The following is a 21,192-nucleotide window of genomic DNA, read 5'->3' as shown; positions in this document are numbered from 1 at the left end:
TAAGTACCAGTCTTTCCAGACCACTTTTCCCAAACCTGCCACTTACACAGTGGCAGCCAGCTGCCTGCTGAGAACAAAGTGGTCTCCGTGCTCCCCACCACATCATCCCAGAGAGCTTTCGAGTGAGAGCGAAGTGGCCAAACAGTTACTGGCCCTAATTAGCTCCCCACCAACTGGAGCGCTCCCTCCCCAAACCCTGTGGTCTTCCACACAAAAGCTGCAAATTGCTTTCCGACCTTTGAAGCCGTCCCAGGAAGCCCTAAGGAAGAGCTTCCTAGCTGTGCCTTTAGTGCCTGGTGCCCTCTGATCAAAAGCCCGGGCAAAGGGCAAGAGAACCAGCCCCTGATGGGTGGTGGCTTTGGAGAAGGACTGAGGCCTGAAGCTAACCGGGGCTAGCTGCTGGGGAGACAAAGAGCCTCTGATGCCACTGTGTGGATTTGCCCATTCAGACACAGTCAAAGCCAAGGCCAAAGCCCTGGGTCCTCCTCCTCCTCCTCTACCTCCTCCCTTTCTTCCTCTCCCTCCTTGCCTTCCTCTTCCAGGAGGTGTTGGCTTCGCTTTCACGCCCAAGAGCAGCAAAATCAAGAACAAGGAGGCTTTCTGCATCTGGATCACCCTCTCACTCCTCATCTGCCACTCCTCCCCTTTCAGACAGCCTGCACTGGGATTCTGACTCTATCACCTACCAGCAGTGTGACTCTGGACTTGTTCCTTGACTCAGTTCCCTCATCGGACTACCCCAGATTGTATACCGGCTTCCTCGCTTAGCAGCTGGGGTTCTTGGGAAAGTCACTTCTCTCTGCACCTTGGTGTTCTCATATGCCAAACGAGAACAGTAATCACAACAGTCACATAGGCAGGAGCTGGAGCCACAGACCTGCTAGTCTAGGATCATAACGGGAGAGGCTGGTGTTGGGAGCTGGAGCCATGAAAAAGACACAGCTACTGCTGGCGACAACCCTCTTCAACCTACCCAACAGCCAGTACGCCAAAGAGATTGCAGGCACTGGCACCGTGTGGGTGATCAATCAATGCTTTCTGACAGTCGGGAGTCATGGTCATAATAGCTGTAGCAGTGACAGCAGTGGCATCAATAATTCAGACAGGTAATCCCCATAGCCATGTGTGGGTCCCTGTCTGTCCTGGACAACTTTGTCAACCACTTTAATGTTGCCCTACTGACACTACACTGCTGGGGCCACCTCCCTAGCTCCAGCTGAGCCCAGCAGCACACAAACCTAAACATGCCTCTCTGCCTTTTGTCTGATCTTCTTCCCAAAGCCCGGAATACTACTAAAAAGCATCACAGAAACAGGCCAGCCAGATTCATACCAGGATGCTGCCCACAATTGCTATCAGCTCGTGTCCCTAGAACACTCCCTTCAGTATGGCCCTTCTCAGAAGAGCATCTCCCCCTTGTCTTTTACTGAATCAAGATGACAAAAAAAAAGACCTCATCTTCTCCCCCTCCAACTCAGCTATGAAGTGCAGGATAGTGGTTAAGGGTACAGACTTGACTCTGAATTCAAGCTCTGCGTGGACTTTCTAAGTGTCCATGAACATGTCTCCTAACTTCATGGATCCTCAGTTTCCCCATCTGTGAAATGAATGGTTCTGAAGATTAAAAGAAGGAATTTATGAAAAGCAATTAGCACAATTTTTACACATTAAATGCTCAAAAAAATGTTAGTTAATATTCTCTATTATTGTATCTCTGCCCCTTACCTATCTTATTTTCTTTTATGCTTCTCTTAGGAGAAACTGTTCTTCTCCATCTTTACAAGAATAAACTCATCTCCTGTTCTCCAGGAACTTTGGGGGTTACTCTCCACCAATTATCTCAGCTTTTTTCAGTGTTAGTATTTACTCTTTTTCTGCCTTCAAAGTTATTTCTCTTCATATTTGTGGGTAATTGATATAAGAAAAATGTGAATAAGAAACACAGGAAAATTCTCTTTCTTACTAATAGTTATAAAAATACACACTAAAACATTCTGAACATCTACTTTTTATCTACTGAAATAATAAAATTATATCTATTAATTTATTCTTTTTTTCAAATGGCAAAACTCCATCAGGAAAGTTGAGGAAAAAATACATATGATGGTGGCACTATAAAGTGGCACATCTTTGCAGAAAACAATTTAGCAAATGGTGAAAAGAGTCATAAAAGAATATATAGTCTTTGAGCCGGGCGTGTGACTCACGCCTGTAATCCCAGCACTTTGGGAGGCTGAGGCAGGCAGATCACCTGAGGTCGGGAGCTCGAGACCAGCCTGACCAACATGGAGAAACTCTGTCTCTACTAAAAATACAAAGTTAGCCGGGCATGGTGGTGCATGCCTGTAATCCCCGCTACTCAGGAGGCTGAGGCAGGAGAATCACTTGAACCCTGGAGGCGGAGGTTGCAGTGAGCCGAGATCATGCCATCGCACTCCAGCCTAGGCAACAAGAGCGAAACTCTGTCTCAAAAAAAAAAAAAAAAAAGAGAATATATATATATATACACTCTTTGATCCAGAAATATCAATTTGGATAAATTATCCAAGATAAGAAGAAAGAAGGCAGTATTGTGTGTTACTGTTATCACCACTGCCTCCAAGAACTGTACAGATCTGAAATGGACCACACAATGATGTGAGGGAAGAGTAGAATTTAGAATCAAACAGCCATAAAAATAATGAATCACAAAAAAAAGTTTTAAAGTAGAATTTTGAAATAATTAGTGCTATAAATGGCTAAGTGTTCTTTGCTCTTACTTCATTCAGCCAATAGCAAATTACTGCAGTCCCATTTGGTGGGGTGGCAGGCTAAGAAACAGGGACACAGAGACAAAAGGCAATGGTCTTTACCATCAAAAACTCAGAATTTAGATAGCTACCAAACAGTAAATCACTGCATGATATGACAAGAGATTAGCAAAGAGGAAAGTGCAGTTTTCCTTGGGAGCACTTTCTTAGTCTGTTTGTGCTGCTATAACAAAAAATCTGAGACTAGGTACTTTATAAAGAACAGAAATCTATTTCTTCACCATTCTGGAGGCTGGGAAGTCCAAGGCCAAGTCGCCAGCATCTGGTGAGGGCCTTCTTCCTGCATTAGCCCATGGTGGAAGACAGAAGAGCAGGAGAGAAAGGGCAAACTGGGCCAAAGTTACCACACTTTTACAGCAAACACACTCCTGCAATAACAAACCCATTTCCATGAAGCAGCATTAAGTCCATTTATGAGAGGAAAGCCCTCATGGCTTAATCACCTCTTAAGGGTCTCACCTCTTAATACTTGTATAATATCAATTAAATTTCAATATGAGTTTTGGAGGAAACAAACATTCAAACCATGGCAAGCACTAAGATGGCTGAGGCCAGGAAAGGCTTTCTGAAGGAATCAATATCTGTGCTAAGAGGAGAACTTTTCTAAGCAGAAAAGTTTTCTGAGAAAGAAAACTTCAGGCGGAGAGAACATTGCTGGAAGGCAGATAATTTGTATAAAAGAGCATGATGCCTTCCAGAAGTGTCAGGTGATTAAATACCTCTGGAATGTGGTGTCCTACAGAGTGGATCCTGCATCCTACAGAGTGGATGAATATAAGGCTGGAGAAGGAAGCAGGAGCCAGGTCAAGTAGGGTCACCATGTTTGTTTGGTATTTTTTTTTGTAAATGTAAAATCATATTTTATTTTATTTTTTCTTTAAAAATTGTTTGTAACTGGCACATAATAATTGTATGTATTTATGGGGTACATAGTGATGTTTCAATACATACAATGTATAGTAATCAGATCAGCAAAATTAGCTTATCCATCCTCTCAAACATCTGTCACTTCTTTGTGTTGGAAACATTCAGTATCTTTCTTCCAGCTGTTTGAAAGTATGTATTAACTGTAGTCATCCTACAGTGCTATAGAACGCTAGAACTTATTCCTCTTACCTAGCTGTACTTTTCTATCTTTAAAAAATCTCTCCCTATCCCCCCTACTCTTCCCAGCCTCTAGTATACTCTATTCTACTTTTTACTTCTATGACATCAACATTTTTAGTGTTTTATATATTTTAAGTTTTTTATTGATACATAATAGATGTATGTATTTTCTGATAATGTTATACATCCGTATAATTTGTAAAGATCAAATCAGGGGGACTGAGATGTCCAATTTTTCATATTTAAATGAAATATTCATTTTTGCTTTATGCTAGGAACATTCAAATTATTCTCTTCTAGCTATTTTGAAATGCTCTATAGATTATTGTTAACTATAGTCACTCCACTGTTCTACCAAAAACTTGGTTTTTTTTTGAGATGGAGTCTCACTCTGTGGCCCAGGCTACAGTGCAGTAGTATGATCTTGGCTCACTGCAAACTCTGCCTCCTGGGTTCAAGTAATTCTCCTGCCTTAGCCTCCTGAGTAGCTGGGATTACAGGCGTGTGCCACCAAGCCCAGCTAATTTTTGTATTTTTACTAGAACCGAGGTTTCACCATGTTGGCCAGGTCAAACTCCTGACCTCAAGTGATCCACCACCCACTTTGGCCTCCCAAAGTGCTGGGATTACAGGCATGAGCCACCGCAGCCAGCCATTATTTCTTCTATCTAACTATATATTTCTACTCCTTAATCAACCTCTCTTCATACTCTCCTCTTCCCTACCCTTCCTGGCCTCTGGTAACCACCAATCTTTCGCTATCTTTATGAGATTCACTTTTTAAATTCCCACATGTGAGTTAGAACAATGCAATATTTGTCTTTCTGTGCTTGACTTATTTCACTTAACATAATGTCCTCTTGTTCCATCCATGTTACTGTAATGACAAGGTTTCACTCTTTTGTATGGCTACATAATATTCCATTGTGTATATATACCACATTTTCTATATCTATTCATCTGTTGTTGGACAGTTGGGTTGATTCCTATCTTGGTTATTGTGAATAATGCTGCAATAAACGTGGAGATCTAGATGCCTCTTTGATATACTAATTTCCTTTGCTTTGGATGAATGCCCAGTAATGGGGTTGCTGAATCAAATGGTAGTGTTACATGTAGTTTTTTCAGGAACCTCCATAGTGTTCTCTGTGCTAGTTTACATTCCCACCAACAGTATATAAGCATTTCCTTTTCTCCACATTCTTGCCAGCATTTGTTTTTTGTTTTTGTTTTTTGTCTTTTTGATAACAGTCATTCTAACTAAGGTGAAATGATATCTCATTGTGGTTTTGATTTGCATTTCCCTGATGATTAGTGATGTTGAATGTTTTTTCATATACTTGTTGGCAATTTGTATGCCTTCTTTTGAAAAAATGACTGTTCAGATTATTCGCCCATGTTTTAAAACTGGATTTTTTTTTTTTTTTTTTTTTTTTGGCTGTTGAGATGTTTAAGTTTCTTGTATATTCTGGATATTAATCTCCTGTCAAATGAATAGTTTCCAAATATTTTCTCCCATTCCGTAGGTTATATTTTCACCCTGTTGATTTCTTTGTAGTGCAGAATTTTTTTAGCTTGATGTAATCCCATTTGTTTAATTTTGTTTTTGTTGCTTATATTTTTGAGTCTTATTCGCAAAATCTTTCCCCACACCAATGTCCTGAAGAGCTTCTCCTGTTTTTTTTCTTCTAGTACTTTTATAGCTTCACACCTTACATTTAGGTCTTTAATCCATTTTGAGTGATTTTTGTATAAGGTGAGAGAGGTGGGGGCCTAATTTTATTCTTCTGTATATGAATATCCAGTTTTACTAGCACCATTTATTGAAACAACTGTCCTGTACCCAGTGAATGTTCTTGGTGCCTTTGTCAAAAATTAGTTGGCTATAGATATGTAGATTAATTTCTACATTCTCGGATCACCATGTTTTAAACGACAAACTGTACACAGAAGGTTCTGGAAGGTCCTGAAAGATTTGAGGAAGGAACATTATGTAACAACAGCCGTTGCAGATGAGGCAATGAGTTGCTGATGTTCAGATGACTGTTTAACATAAATTATTTTATATAGTGAATATGTAATCAGGGAGAAAAAATCTATTCTAAAATGAGAATCCTTTCCTTCCCCTCTGCCCACTAACATTTTTAAGCCATGTATTTTCATCTTCAAACAAAAATAATACATTTATTCAATCATGCTGTTTATTTTAGCTACCACTGCTCAGTATCTTGGACATGTGGCCAACATCTCCTGCTTCTATGCTCCCATCTCAGACTTTCTACTGAAACTTTTTCATTCATACTACTGTCCCCAAGGCCTTACAGAGCCAGTCGTCTCAAACAAATTATTTATGATTGTTATGAAGCAGGAATCACGTGAGGTTCAGAGATGGAAGGGAATAGGATAGTCACATGGTCCTTACATTCCAGAGGCACATGGAACAGGGGCAAGAACACATACAACCCAGAGATCACCTGGGGCTTGCGTGCCCCGAAGAGAGCTAGATAAAATAGGCTCAAAACTCTCAATTCCATCTGTTGTATAGATTCAAGTCTTCCCCACAAAATTTCTACAAATGACACCAAAGATCTCACTCCAAAATTGTGACCTCCTCTACTGTCTACTACTCCAGGATTTCTCTGTGCCTGTGTCAAGGGGGCCCCTCAGATGTGAAACTTAGCCCCTTTTAAGAGGCCCTTCCTTCCCCCGCATCCCTCCCACCCTAGAAAATTTACTCAGCACTAAGAATTGGTACGTATATAAAATTCACTGCAAATGTATGGGACAGAGAGGGGAGACCAAGCACATGCAAGTGATACAGCAAATTTAAAATGTAGCAGATACCATCAACTGTGATGAATGAATTCAAAATGATGGGGGGAGGGGGTAATGCAGGAAGAAAGGGAATTCACCACTTTCACCTTATCTACACGCTGTCTCCATCCCTCTTCTGACTTCTCTCTCAAACCATTACTCCTCCTTTCCTGGGAACTCCAAATTCTTCTCACTCCATTAATCAGAGCCATTCAGCATTCCACAGCACCCCCTTGAAAATTGAATATTCCTGAGATTTTAATCTTGCCTCTGCCATTTACTAACTCTGTGACTCAGGAAAGTCACTTAACTTCTCTGAACCTCAGATTCCTCTTCCATAAAATAAGAATAATTATCAGGCCAGGGATTGCTATCATCATATTTTAAGCAATTAATGAGCTTTTCTCCTTTGCATTTCTGTGTACATAATCTGTGTAATCAATCTGAATTACTAATCTGCCTTGCCTTGAGATGGAGGTAAGAAAATTACAATAGGTCTTCAAGGAGAAAGGAAAGAATTACTATTGCTGAGCAAATATACAAAATAGGAAGTTGCAACCAGACAACAGTATTGAAATGCAGGTTTTGTCAAGAAAGAGATTTTTCTAAATTACTTTCTCTCCTTCCTTTACTATTATCAAGAGATTGTCCTGGCATAATTGGTATTACCCTTTTGCATAAGGGCAGTCCCAATCCAATAAGAAGAAAAGATTAGGGAAAACTTCCCTTTTCTATCCCAGTGAAAGATGGGAAAAGATGGAAGGTAGAGATAAAGGAAGAAGGTCATTAGGAAACCCTCTATCAATCTCCTCTATCAAACTCTGTCTCCAAGTCAAAGTTCCGGAGTGGAGAAAAAGTGTTTCCTAAGTTGATGGAGATTCTGGGGAACCAGTTAGGATCTGGTTGCAGTAATTTAGAAAAAGTTAATAGAGACTAGGACTTTGGTAACTGCCAATAGGGATTTAAAGAGAGAGCTGGAATTTACACATATTAAAGAGGTAGAATCACTAAGACTTGATGAATGACTGGATGCCTTTTCAATTTACAAATCCAGTCTTTAATATCTTCACATTTGTTAGTTTTGAGATCATCTTCCTAAATTCTTTCCTCCCTGGATTTCTGTGAGCTTATACAACATGGCCATTCTGTGCCTCTCTGAAATCTTATTCTCTGCCATGCTAAAGAGTTAGCTTACTTTTCATAGCATAAGTGATTAAAGAAGTTTGTAGAGTGAGGAATGGCCTAGTTTATTTCAGGGCTATGCTAGTGTTTGTAACCCAATAGACAACAAGTTGTACAAGATTTTCTTTAAGATGAAAATGGCTACAAATTCTATCCAACCCTAGTAAAATAACTATTATACAAGATAGTAGCTTAATCCAGAAAAATAAGCTAATTTAGAATTTTCAGTTGACAATTCATCAATATTTGGTATAGAGTAGTGCCAAAAATGTTGTTAGCAGCTATTACCTGACTCTAGCTTGGTAATAAAAAAGACTATCAACTACTTTCTATTTATTATTTTAGTCAGCTTAATGGTGATAGCAATCCTTGGCCTTTCTAGGAAAATATAGATGTACAAAGCACTTTCTAATACTCATGTGCATCTCATGGTGTACAAGGAAGGCAGAGAGGTGTTATAGTATCTGTATTTTACAGAAAAAGGAACTAAAGATCACAGAAGAATATGTGAATTGGGATGCAAAGAAGGAAAATGGTAAAGAAACTCTCAGTATCCTTTAGGAAATAGATGTCTATTTCCATTCATCTGACCCCTCCCACATCCTCCATGATTCCTGAGAGATTGCTGACAGAGAGAGCTGCTTCGCACTGACAAGTACTCTTAAAGCCCTTGGATGGAAGTGTTCTGGGCTGAGACATTTGAACACTTTCAGTCTTTTCTTAGACTTTCCTTAATCTACTTGGGCTTCTGTTTCCCTTGGTTACATAGAGGTCTCTAACATTTCCAGTTGATTGCCATTCATCTTGACAGACAGTATACTTGTTAAAAGTCTTCTGGTTGTAAGTAACAGAAAGTGAACTCTAACTTGCCTCTGCAAAGGAAACAAGGAAGTTAAGTAACCAAGCGGAGAAGGGTATGGGTGTCACAGGGTCTGAGGAGCACTGGAACTCACCTGGATCCTGGCTCCCCTCTCTGTGCTGCCTTTGCTTCTACCACCTGACACTGATCTTTACATTAATGGGAAATATGGTCAGTGAATGGTCCCACATTTTCTATCATGTGGAATTGGTCGCCCAAAATTGACAGATCTATTTTTCCCCAATTCCAAAAGCTCCTGGGAAGGGATTCATTGCCCACGCCTGAGCAAAGAGTCCATTGCTAGACAAGTCAACAGGGCCAGGGAAGCAGGCCATGTTATAGTTTTATGACAAACCCCACGTAAATCATTTGGTCAAAGATATGAAAAATTTCTAGAAAAGGGGGTTAAACAGAAAAGCTCAGGAGTTGGTCACAAAAAAAAAAAAAAAAGATAAAAGCAAACAAGTACTAGCACCTCTGTCTCCTTCTGCCATGTTCTTACCATATCACCTGACACAAGCTGTGGGAATATGTGGGAATTCCTTGTTATCTTTCCTACTCTACACATAGCTAAACTCCTCTTTTAATTTTTCTTAGCACCTTTACAAAGCCTTAGCTTACTCTTTCTGATGCATTAAGATCATCTGTATCTTATACAATGAGAGATCCTCTTGCACACCTCCCAGAGATGGCGCCGTCTCCCTATTTGAAGTCGTTGGTCAGAGGGGCATAACCACATTTCCTCTGAAATTTTTACAACATCACCTAGCTTGGTGGTATTAATAAAAGATGCTTTAACAAAATAAACCACCATATCTGTTCACTTTTTCCAAGAACACTGAAGTGCCAGGCATGGGCTGCACCATAGATGGAAGTGGGAAAGAAGCTACAGGTAAAGAACAAGATACCCAGAGATGGCTCCTAACATCTAGCAGGAGAGGCAGACAAGGGTACAAATTAAATCTGTCCAGTGTGTTAAGTGCTGAAGGTGATCTAGCCATGGTGTTTGAGAGCCCCAAGAAAGAAGAAACTGGCTCAGGGAAGGGACTAAAAAGCGTTAAAGTCTCTGTACTGGCATTAAAATAATATATGGTTCCTCTTTTTTTATCTTGTCTCAACGAGGAGACTGCCAGAGTCACAAGATCATAAAATCACTAACCTTGAAGTTGAAGTGACCTGAAAGGTCATCCAACTTAATCTTCTACCCAAGATACAAATTTCTCCTGCCAACCTGTCTCTGCCTGGCCTCCCATGATGTGGAGTTCACTGGGATCAGAGTGGAATAGGTTGTCATAATGGAGAAAGAAAAGGGTTTGAGGTCAGATGAACTGGGCTTTGAAATCCAACACACACTAGCTTTGTGATCACAGACTGATAACAGCCTCTCTGGGTGATAGATGCCTTGTTGGTTAAATGCTGTTGCATTACCTAGCACACAGGGTTTTTGCAGGTGAAGGCCTGGACTATGTACCTCATTGAGGCAGCCCATTCTGTTGTAGGACAAATGGAATTGATAGGAAGATTGTTGTTGGTTTAAGAGAAAAACTGCTTCTCACACATTCTGTATGCATTGGTCCTGATTTTGCACTCTGTACAGCCTTTTTGTTTCCCTACCTAACGGTACTCCAGGCTGGACTATGATAATAAACCAATGCCCTTTTTTCCACAGCTCTCCTATCTCTGCTGTGGCCAATTCTCCTGGCTTATTGCTAAATCTTTGTATTTTTTCAAATTCAGCCCTGAAGAGATTCAAACTAGTAGCCCTCACAGTGTCTGCTTAGTACAACAAACAGGCTTTAAATTAAATCTTGGGTGCTGCAATTCTCTTTCAATAGGATTACATAAAATGGAAATGTCAAAAGTTGAAGAAAGTATAACTGTTTGACAATTGAAGACAGAACCATGAGATAGAGGAATTCAAACTAGCTCATTGGGTCTCACAAAGGATGTTTCTGTTGCAAGAAAAACGATATATAGGATCTCCTGCCGCTCCAAAATCAAATTCATTGTGTTCAGATAAGATGCCAAAAGGAATCCCATTGACAGATATAAAATATTCAAGCCACAGACTCTGTGGCTGAATGCCAGGCTTTCAGCTCTCTTACATACCATCTTTAGCAATGCAAAGCAAATAAAATAAGGTTTCTTTCTTAAGAGAATGGCACGTTTCTTACTGACTCCTACATAATACAAACCCCTCTGACCAATGGTGGACTAACAGTCCCATTATTTCAATGTATATGCAAATTGCACACCAAAATGATACGCAATATTATATAGATAAAGACCAATTTCACTTTCTGACTGTATTTCCAAATACGTTTTGTGGGAGTGTGAAGGAGGGGAATCAGCTGGAACCCTTTAACATCATTTTTTAAAAATTTTAGGGAAAATGTAGCAATTTGGAAATGACTGCAGACTTCAAAATTTTTTCATTTTGCTATTTAACTGCCATTATTGTATATCTCAGCAGGTAATGGAGTGAGTAAATACCTTGTAATAAGATCAGGAGTCATGGAAGAGACCCCCTATAGCCAATTACATATTTTTATTTAGAGATGCTTCTTTGAGAATTATATGCTCTTTTGGCAATTCCTTTGGAAAATAATGGAGGGGATAAAACATTTTTCAAAGCTCTTGGGGACAGCTATTCAAAAACCAAAGTGCTAAGCAGGCCTGCACAGAGGGAGAGTGGTCCTTTGTGGCTGAGTGGTGCCCTGCTGTTTGTACCATGTTCAGAGTCAACCCACTGCAATGAAACATTCTACAACCATAATTAAATGTCGTTTGAAAAGGTCTTTTTGAATTTGAGGAGACATTTGTAATATGAAATGCCATCAAAGGAACGGACTGGAACGGAGGTCATCAACAAGTGAGGTAGTGTTGCATGCTGATGCAAATCAGACACCTAAGGGAAAATAACACACATGGGAAACCTCTGGAGGTAAAAGAGGCTTGAAAGTCAAGTGATGGCAAAGAATTTATGGCTAAGTCTTCAAAAGCAATTGCAACAAAAACAAAAATTGACAAGTAGGATCTAATTAAACTAAAGAACTTCTACAGAGCAAAAGAAACTATCAACAGAGTAAACAGACAACCTAAAGAATGGGAGAAAATATTCACATACAATGCATCCAATAAAGATCTGATATCCAGAATAGGAACTTAAATCAACAAGCAAAAAACAAATAACCCCATTAAAAACCAGTCAAAGGACATAAACGGACACTTCTTAAAAGAAAGCATACAAGCAGCCAATAAACATATGAAAAAATGTTCATCATCACTAATCATCAGAGAAATGCAAATCAAAACCACAATGAGACACCATCTCACACCAGTCAGAATGGCTTTTATCAAAAAGTCAAAAAATAACGGAGGCTGGCAGGGCTGCAGAGAAAAGGGAACACTTATACACTGCTGGTAGAAATGTAAATTAGTTCAGCCGCTGTGGAAAGCAGTTTGGAAATTTCTCAAAGAACTAAGAGTTGAACTACCATTCAACCCACCAATCCCATTACTGAATATGTACCCAAAGGAAAATAAATTGTTCTACCAAAAAGACACATCCACTCATATGTTCATTGCATAATTATTCACAATAGCAAAGACTTGGAATCAACCCAGGTGCTCATCAACAGTAGATTAGATAAAGAAAATGTGATACATATGTCAGAGCATTTGAACAAGAGCAACTCCATCTCGAATAGGGGCTGGATAAAATAAGGCTGAGACCTGCTGGGCTGCATTCTCAAATGGTTAGGTATTCTAAGTCACAGAATGAAATAAGAGGTCAGCAAAAGATACAGGTTCATAAAGACCTTTCTGATAAAACAGGTTGCAGTAAAAAAGCAGGCGAAAAACACCAAAACCAAGATGGCAATGAAAGTGACCTCTGGTGGGCCTCACTGCTACACTCCAACCAGTGCCATGACAGCTTACAAATGCCATGGCAATGTCAGGAAGTTACCCTACATGGTCTAAAAAGGGGAGACATTAATAATTCACCCCTTGTTTAGCATATAGTCAAGAAATAACCATAAAAAATGCACAACCACCAGCCCTTGGGGCTGCTCTGTCTATGGAGTAGCCATTCTTTTATTCCTTTACTTTCTTAATAAACTAGTTTTCACTTTACTCTCTGGACTCACCCCAAATTCTTTCGTGCCCAAGATCCAAGAACCCTCTCTTGGGGTCTGGATCAGGACCCCTTTCCACTAACACATACATACCATGGAATACAACACAGCCATAAAGAGAACGAAATCACGTTCTTTGCAGCAACATGGATGCAACTGGAGGTAATAATCCTAAGAAAACTAATGCAGAAAAGGAAAACCAAATACGACATGTTCTAACTTATAAATGAGAGCTGAACATTGGGTACACATGGGTATAAAGATGGAAACAATAGATGCTGGAGAATACAAGAGGAAGAAGAAAGGAGATGAGCAAGAATTCAAAAACCACCTACTTGGTACTATGCTCACTACCTGGGTGATGGGTTCAGTCGCACTCCACACCTCAACATCACGCAATATACCTTGGTAACAAACCTGCACATGTACTCCCTGAATCTAAAGTAAAAGTTGAAAAAAGGAAGAATAAAAATAAAAGGTAAGTGGAAGGAAGACCTCCTGGATGGAGACAAAAAACCTAGAGGAGCATTCACTCTGAAGCTAAGGCACAGAAACAGAAGTGATTAAAGCATAGGCTCCACATCACACTACCTGAGCAAGCCAGTCTGTTAGCATCTAAGCACAACTTTTGCATCTGTAAAACAGGATAATAGTAATATCTAGCTCACTATAAAGCATTTAGCATACAGCCTGGTACGTGGGTAAAGCACAGTTATAATTAGCTATTAGTGGAACGATATCAATTAATGTCCCTTAGACTAGGGCAAGGGGTACCACATCATTTAAGGTGGTCTCCTTGTAATTTTCTAAAGACATTTCTGGTGCCTAAAACGGGTCTTGGTCAAGGAATGCCATCAGGTGAGAGGTACACCAAGCCCGAACCAGACTAGCTTCTAGGCTCCGTTTCTCCCTTTTGGGTTGCTCTCCAACCCTCTGTTCCCACCCTCAATATGTGGTTGACCAGATGTCCCATGATGCTCCAGGACTTCTATTAAATTGTCCAAGAGCCTTATGGCTAAATTCCAGATCCAGAAGAGTGTCCTGGCATGGGTATTCCTCCTACTGTCCAGTGTATTATTTCTTTTGCAGAAATTATGCAAGATGTGCCCATCAAAATGGTGCTGACATGTTGATTTGGGATAACTCAAAAAAAAGTATCTCCTGGGGCTCCTACATATTTTAAGGGCAGCCCTGGGAATGGACACTCATTTCATTAATTTACTACTCCATTTATTTAACCAATATTTCATAGAAAGAGTGGAGGCTTGGCCTTCACAAGACATAGTTTCCAAGTCCAAATCCAATTAAATCTTGACTATGAAATGTCTTTGTGAAATAAGAAATGAAACACAGTGAAAGTGGCTGTCAATAGACCCCATAAAAATAGAAATAATATTTTTTTAAGAGATAAGAGCTCGCTCTGTCACCCAGGCTGAAGTACAGTGGTGCAATCATAGCTCACTGCAACCTCAAACTCCTGGGCTCAGGTGATCCTCCCGCCTCAGCTTCCCACAGGCACATGCCACCATGGCTAATTTTTTTTAATTTCTGGCAGTCATAGAGTCTCACTATGTTGCCCTGAATTCCTGGTCTCACGCAATCCTCCTGCCTCAGCCTCCCAAAGTGCTGGGAATACAGGCATGAGCCATTGCATCCAGCTAGAAATATCAGTTTGACAAGGACAAATACTAATTCTTCTCCTCCTGAAAGCTAAAGATGACATTTGCATTGTGCACATGGCTTCTCCCCATCCCCTATGCTGTTCTATCTTTGCTGGCCATTTCTGGGCTATTCTCTGTAGTTCAGAATAGGAAAATGAGAGCAAGGAACCACAGTAGCCAGAGGAAGATGCAGGAGGGGAAAAGACCAATGTCACTTGTCCTGGAGAAGACAGAGAAAAGGGTCCGAGGAGGGGGAGGTATGGGACAGCTTTGGAGAATGAGACCATGGGGAGCAAGAAAGGAAAGCAGCATGTGGCTCTGCATTTTGAGATGGATTCTTTCATATTCTTCAAGAGAACTGAGTAAAGACTGCAAGTGCTTTGCAAAGACTTTTCCTTGTTGGAATGCATTTCTTTGAGTGTGACAGTGCATCAGAGAGGAATGATGTAGAGCCGTGGGATCTGAATACTAGTAATAGTGTATTAAAAATAATAGTCATAACAGTGGCAGCCATGGGAGTAGAAACAGTAGAGGTATCAACAATTGGGCAAGTCAGGTTCACTTTCTGGGCCTCAGGTTTTTTATTTGCAAAACGAGGGCATTCAAAGCTTCTTCTAAGGTTTATTATTCTGTGATTCTACTCATGTCTGCAAAGTGCCCAGTCCTGAGTTAGATGATACAGGAGGGACACAGGATATATAACACATGATTCCAGCTCTCCAGGGTTTGAAAAAGAGAAGGGCCTTCTTGCTGTTCCTTCACACTCATGGCTGATTGCTGCCTCAGTGCTTTTGCACTTGCTCTTTCTTCTGCTTGGAATGCTCTTGCCCCAGATATTCACATATGTTCTTCCCTCCCTTCCTTCAGGTGTTTGCTCTTAATGAGGTCCTCCCTGACCACCTTCCCACACTCCCTCCCATTTGGCACTCTCTCTGCTTTTCCTGCTTAATTTTCCACTATTCTTGTGGTCATCTAATATATTATATAACATATTGATTTGTTCATCATCTGTTATTCCACATCAGAATTTACGCTTTACTATGACAGGATTTTCTCTTCTATTTCATTCATTGCTATATGCCCAGCAACTAGAATAGTACCTGGCATGTGGCAGGGGCTTGGTAAAAAACAATGAATGAATTAATAGGAGACACGACATGACTTGGTCAAGCCACAGAACAACAAGCCTGCATTTAATATGCATAAGAAGTCAAAATAAAAGCACTTAAGGGATTCAGAGAAGGGAAAAAAGGTTATGAGCTGAAGCACTCAGGAGAAGACTTGACAGGTTGGGGAATACTACATCGTGTTTCCATAGATGGGATGGCCCTCCTCTCTGACATTCCCTGAGGCAGTCGAGTAAAACATGAATATAAATTACTTTTGGCTGTGGGTATTTTTTAGCTATTTGGATGGTGTATCCTTTAACATGAGCCCTTTCTGAGACTGGATTATGTAAATCCCTGTAATAATGAGGGTTATAATTGAGAATATACTGTCTTCTCCACTATCAACACTTGCAATGTACAATTTCAGCTCTTGGAACCAATTGCAGCCTCTTGCATTCATTTAACCAATATTTCTTGAACACCTACTGGATTTTGGGAATCTATTGAATCACAATTTGTGGCAGCATAAGTAGTAGAACCTTCTTGTATTCTCCCAGAGTCACCCGAAAGCCAATCTCCATGATCCATATTATTAAATTGACGTTGTCGTTTTCAAATAAAGACTTAAAGACTTTGGGAATCTAGGGACTGTGTGTTACTTAGCAGTTGATGTAGCAAAACACCAAACTTGTATTCCTTATGACTCAAACTCTTCTCCTAAACCCCCTCCCCTTTCCTTACAAAAGCATCCTTGATTTGAACCTGCAGTGACAGTCTATCATGATGTCTAGACTTCAGCCTTGTCACATGCCCAGAAATAATGACCACTCTTTCACTCTATGGCTCAGGTACTACACATTCTGAACCTACAACAGCCTCACCTACAACCTTTATTCATTTCCAACCCATGAAGATTAACTCTGAGAAACAAGAATTTCACAGAAACAAGCGCTCTGAAGATATTGCACCAGGCTTCCCCAAGTTGTCAGCAGGTTCACCCTCTGTGAAGAGACCTGCCGTGATTGCCTAGCGACTTTGAAGGGCTTGGTAAATATTAGAAAAAGCTTTTCCCAAGCTCCCAAATGTTATTAGGCAGCATGAGGAGAAAAGTTAAAGTTGTACAGAGACATGACCTTCAAAAACGCAGAAGAAAATAGATATCATAAGTGGGAAGGAATAGAACAGCTCTAGGGTTAGTTCACAATTTAACCCTTGCATTTCTCATAATGCTGACATGTTTAGGGCCCCAGTCTCTCCAAGATCTTTGTTACCCTGACCAAGACGGGCAAGTTACCTGATCTATGTAAGTCTCAGCATTGCTAACTGTAAAATACGGATGTTATCTTCATGGGATTATTTAGAAAACTTTAAAAGATTTTATATGTACAACACCTAGAATACTGTGTGATACATAGGATTATATAAATCAGGGCGTTTTTACATTCCCTTCTACAACATTGCTTAATGTTATAGTGCCCTGCATAGCAGGCATTTGCTTTCTAAAAGAGGCTTGGGGGCCAGGCCCAGTGGCTCACGCCTGTGATCCCAACACTTTGGGAGGCCAAGGCGGGTAGATCACAAAGTCAGGAGTTTAAGACCAGCCTGGTCAATATGGTGAAACCCCATCTCTACTAAAAATTCAAAATCATTAGCCGGGCGTGGTGGTGCATGCCTGTAATCCCAGCTACTCGGGAGGTTGGGGCCGGAGAATTGCTTGAACCCGGGAGGCGGAGGTTGCAGTGAGCCGAGATCGCGCCACTTCACTCCAGCCTGGGTGACAAAGCGAGACTCCGTCTCAAAAAACAAAAAACAAACAAACAAAAAAACACCTGGAGAGAAGTACATGACAGAGGCCTAGGGACTGAGCCCATGATTTTAACAACGGTCATTCAAATTTAAGTGTGGCTCAGTGAGGTAGAAAGGCTGGAGCTTAGGAGAGCTGGACTCCAGTTGACTGGAGTATGTGACTTAGTTTCCTCAAACTATAGATAGCATAGCACATCCTAACATACAGTGCTGTTTGTATCAAAATCCAGTAATGGAGTAGGCGTGAAAGCTATTAGAAAATTCTAAATAGTTATTAAATGTAAGGTCATTGTTATTATTGTCAGTGAAATGAATCATCGGGACTAGATAACTCCAAGCTCACTTCAAGCTCTGACATTGTATGACCTTAGAGACTTTAGCTCACTCCGGACCTCGAGCCAGTGACTTTGCCTCTCTTTTTTCCCTTGTCCCACCTCCCCACCACCGCCTGTCACCTGGTTGCAAACACACTAGTAAGAATATTTTAAATGTATGTAGCACATTTTTCTCCAGAACAGTGAAACCACTTGGTTTTAGAGCTGTCCAATTTTATTTTACATCTGCATCACACAATAATACAAAGCAGAATCCCAGGTATCATTTTATTAGGTCAGCCTGAGCTGTCTGCTCATGACTGACTTAGCACAAATCAGATTTTAGGCCTGAGCAAACATTTCCAAGAGAAAATCCCAAGTTAAACTAGAATTGTCTTCCATTATTTTGTAGACCAATGAAAATTTGAATTTGAGTAGCTGTGGTCAATTAAAGATGTTTGCAATATTATTTAGTTTTTAAAAAGGAAGGAAATTCTGACATCCTACAACATGGAGGAGCCTTGAAATCATTATGCTAAGTGAAATAAACCAGACACAAAAGGACAAACACTCTGTTACCAGTGGAGGGTAGTTGTCCAGGTTCTTGGCATTTTGAACAAAGAATTAGGCAAAACACACAAACAAAGCATGGCAGAGAAAGCAGAGATTTATTTTAAGCAAAAGTATACTCCACAGGGTGGGAGCAGGTTCAAGCAAGAGGGCTGGTTACAGAATTTTTCGTAGTTTCAATGCACCTCTAGAGGGTTCTCATTGACCTCTGACCAGTCTGATTGGTTGTGGGAGGGGACCAATCAGAATGAAGAGTAGGCCTGTAACCAGTCTGATTGGTTGTGAGAGAGGACCAATCAGAGGTATTTTCATTTTTCAACTGCCACACAGAAAATGGAGGGGTTGCCGCTGCCACACAGCAATTACCATGCAGAAAAAGGAGTTGAGAAGGGAGTAGCCTCTGATATGTAGTCAGCATGAATCAGCCTTAGGTTCCCTGCCTCCATACCCAATTCTTCTGCCTCATTATGATTCCACTATGAGGCATCCAGAGTAGTCAAACTTACAAAGACAGAAAGTAGAGCTGTGGATGCCAGGTGGGTGGAAGGAGAGAGAAGGAGTTATTGCTTAATGAGTAGGAAATTTCAGTTTGGGAAGACGAAAAATGTTCTGAAGATGGATGATGATGATGGTCATGCAACAATGTGAATATACTTCATGCCACATAAAAAGTGGCTAACATGGTAAATTTTGTGTGTATTTTATATATGTATATTTTCATTTTGTTATGTGTATTTTATCACAGTATATTTTAAAAGGTGGCTGCAAATTATTTTCTATCTCTCTCATTGAGAAGTGGAGTCTAATTCTCCTCCCCTTGAAATCAGGCTAGCCTTTGAGACTTTCTTGACTAATATAAAGTGGCAGAAATAAAGTTCTGGAATTTCCAAGGCTAGGTCATAAGTTTTGTAGGCTTCTTGGAAGCCTTGCTATGGATTGTTAATGAGGAAGAGGGTGTGGAATTCGCATGCCCCAGGAAATATTTGGCAATGTCTGAGATTTTTGTTGTTATTATTGTTATAACTGGGGAGGTCAGAGGGTGCTGCTGGTATGTAGTGGGTAGAGTCCAGGGATGCTGATAAACATTCTGTAACACACGACACCTCAATCCCAACAAAGTATGGTCTGGCTCAAAATGTCAACAGTGCCAGGGCTGAGAAACTCAGCTGTGGGGAAAGCCAGCTGCCCTAAAATCATTACGTTATGAGGAAATCCATGCTTACTGTGTGCACAGACCACACGGAAGGAGAGAAACGCCTGAACAGCTCCAACCGTGGCAGCCATACCAGCCCAGATGCCAGACAGTGAATGAAGACGGGCATCCCATTCCCAGTAGAAGTGATGTGAAGAACCAAAAAAAACTCACAGACAGCCCTAGATATACTCCTCCAGGTGACCAACCCAGACACCACCAACAGTTAGCACTACTCCAGTTGAATACTCCCCAACAAAAATCTCTCCTTGCTATGTGTTGCCTGAATTCATGACCAACAACGGTAGGAACATAATAAAATGATTGTTATTTTATGCCACTTAATTTTAGAGTGGTTTGTTCATAGCAATAGATAACCAAAACAGCAGCCTGCTAATCTCACAGAGGAGATTAGAAACATTCAACGTGGTTTTAGGAAGACTGAAACTAAGTAGACAGTGCAGGTTAATTCAAGCTTAACCTGAGTGACCCCACCTGAGAAATGGGGATCTAAATCTCTATCCTGCATGAAATTGAGAAAATTTAATAAAATCAGGTATTTAAAAGCGCTTAGGGTAATACCTGGACGAGTAGAGCTATTCAATAAATAACTTTAGATTGGATTTGATCTGGGTTGTCTTAATACAAAGCAAAAATGACCTTTATCATAGACTAGCTCTTTTCAAACATTGAGTAGCTTAAATTAGCATGAAGTGATTTTGTCTCAGAAACTGTCTTTTCTCCCACCCACCTCATGTAAATATCTCTTGCAAATCTTTCTCAAAGAGACCCAGCTTGGAGTTCTACTTCTAACCCTTACTAGCTGCATAACCATGAGTTATTAGCATCTGCTATGGTATGAATGTTTGTTTTCCCCAAAAAAATTATGTTTGAAATCCTAAGTGATTAGATCATGAAGGCAGAGTCTTCATGAATGGGATTAGTGCCCTTATAAAACAGGCCCCAGAAATCTGCCTTGCCCCTTTACCATGTGAGGACATAGCAAGAAGGCACTACCCATGAACCAGGAAATGGGCCCTCACCAGGCACCAAATCTGTTAGCACCTTCATCTTGGACTTCACAGCCTCTAGAACTACAAAAAATAAAACTCTGTTGTTTATAAACTACCCGGTATATGGCATTTTGTTATAGCAGCAGGAACAGATTATGACACTGTCTCTAAGCTTCTTTCTTTTTGTGTAAAATAAAGATAATAATAATATATCTACCTTATAGAATGGTTGTGTTGATTAAATGAGATAAATGTATAAAAAGTCCTTAACAACATTCCAGGCACAAACCAAACAATCAATATCATTTTAATATCCTGAGGGCCACCTGCCCCACCAACTTATCTGACATCTCTGAATCCCAGAAGCAGGAATTACTTAGACCCTAACTGGTCCCTTCACAGCAGAATTAAAATAAACTTTCTCTAACTTTGAACTGTGACTATAACTAGGAAAGAAAAGACTAATCCATTTCTCCTCCTTGGTAATAATGAAAGCATTCCATGCAGCTCAGGGACATTTTTGGAAAGTCAAAGAGGAAAATCTTGTGACTTCTTCCAAAGCAAAGATATGAGGAATCCTCTGCTGTGTAAACACCCAGGAAGAAAACCAATTCCA

The sequence above is a fragment of the Pan troglodytes genome, chromosome 7, assembly GCF_028858775.2.
Source record: "Pan troglodytes isolate AG18354 chromosome 7, NHGRI_mPanTro3-v2.0_pri, whole genome shotgun sequence".
In the NCBI taxonomy this organism is placed as follows: domain Eukaryota; kingdom Metazoa; phylum Chordata; class Mammalia; order Primates; family Hominidae; genus Pan; species Pan troglodytes.
The sequence above is the reverse complement of the archived record's forward strand: the minus strand, read 5'-3'. Positions refer to the sequence as shown.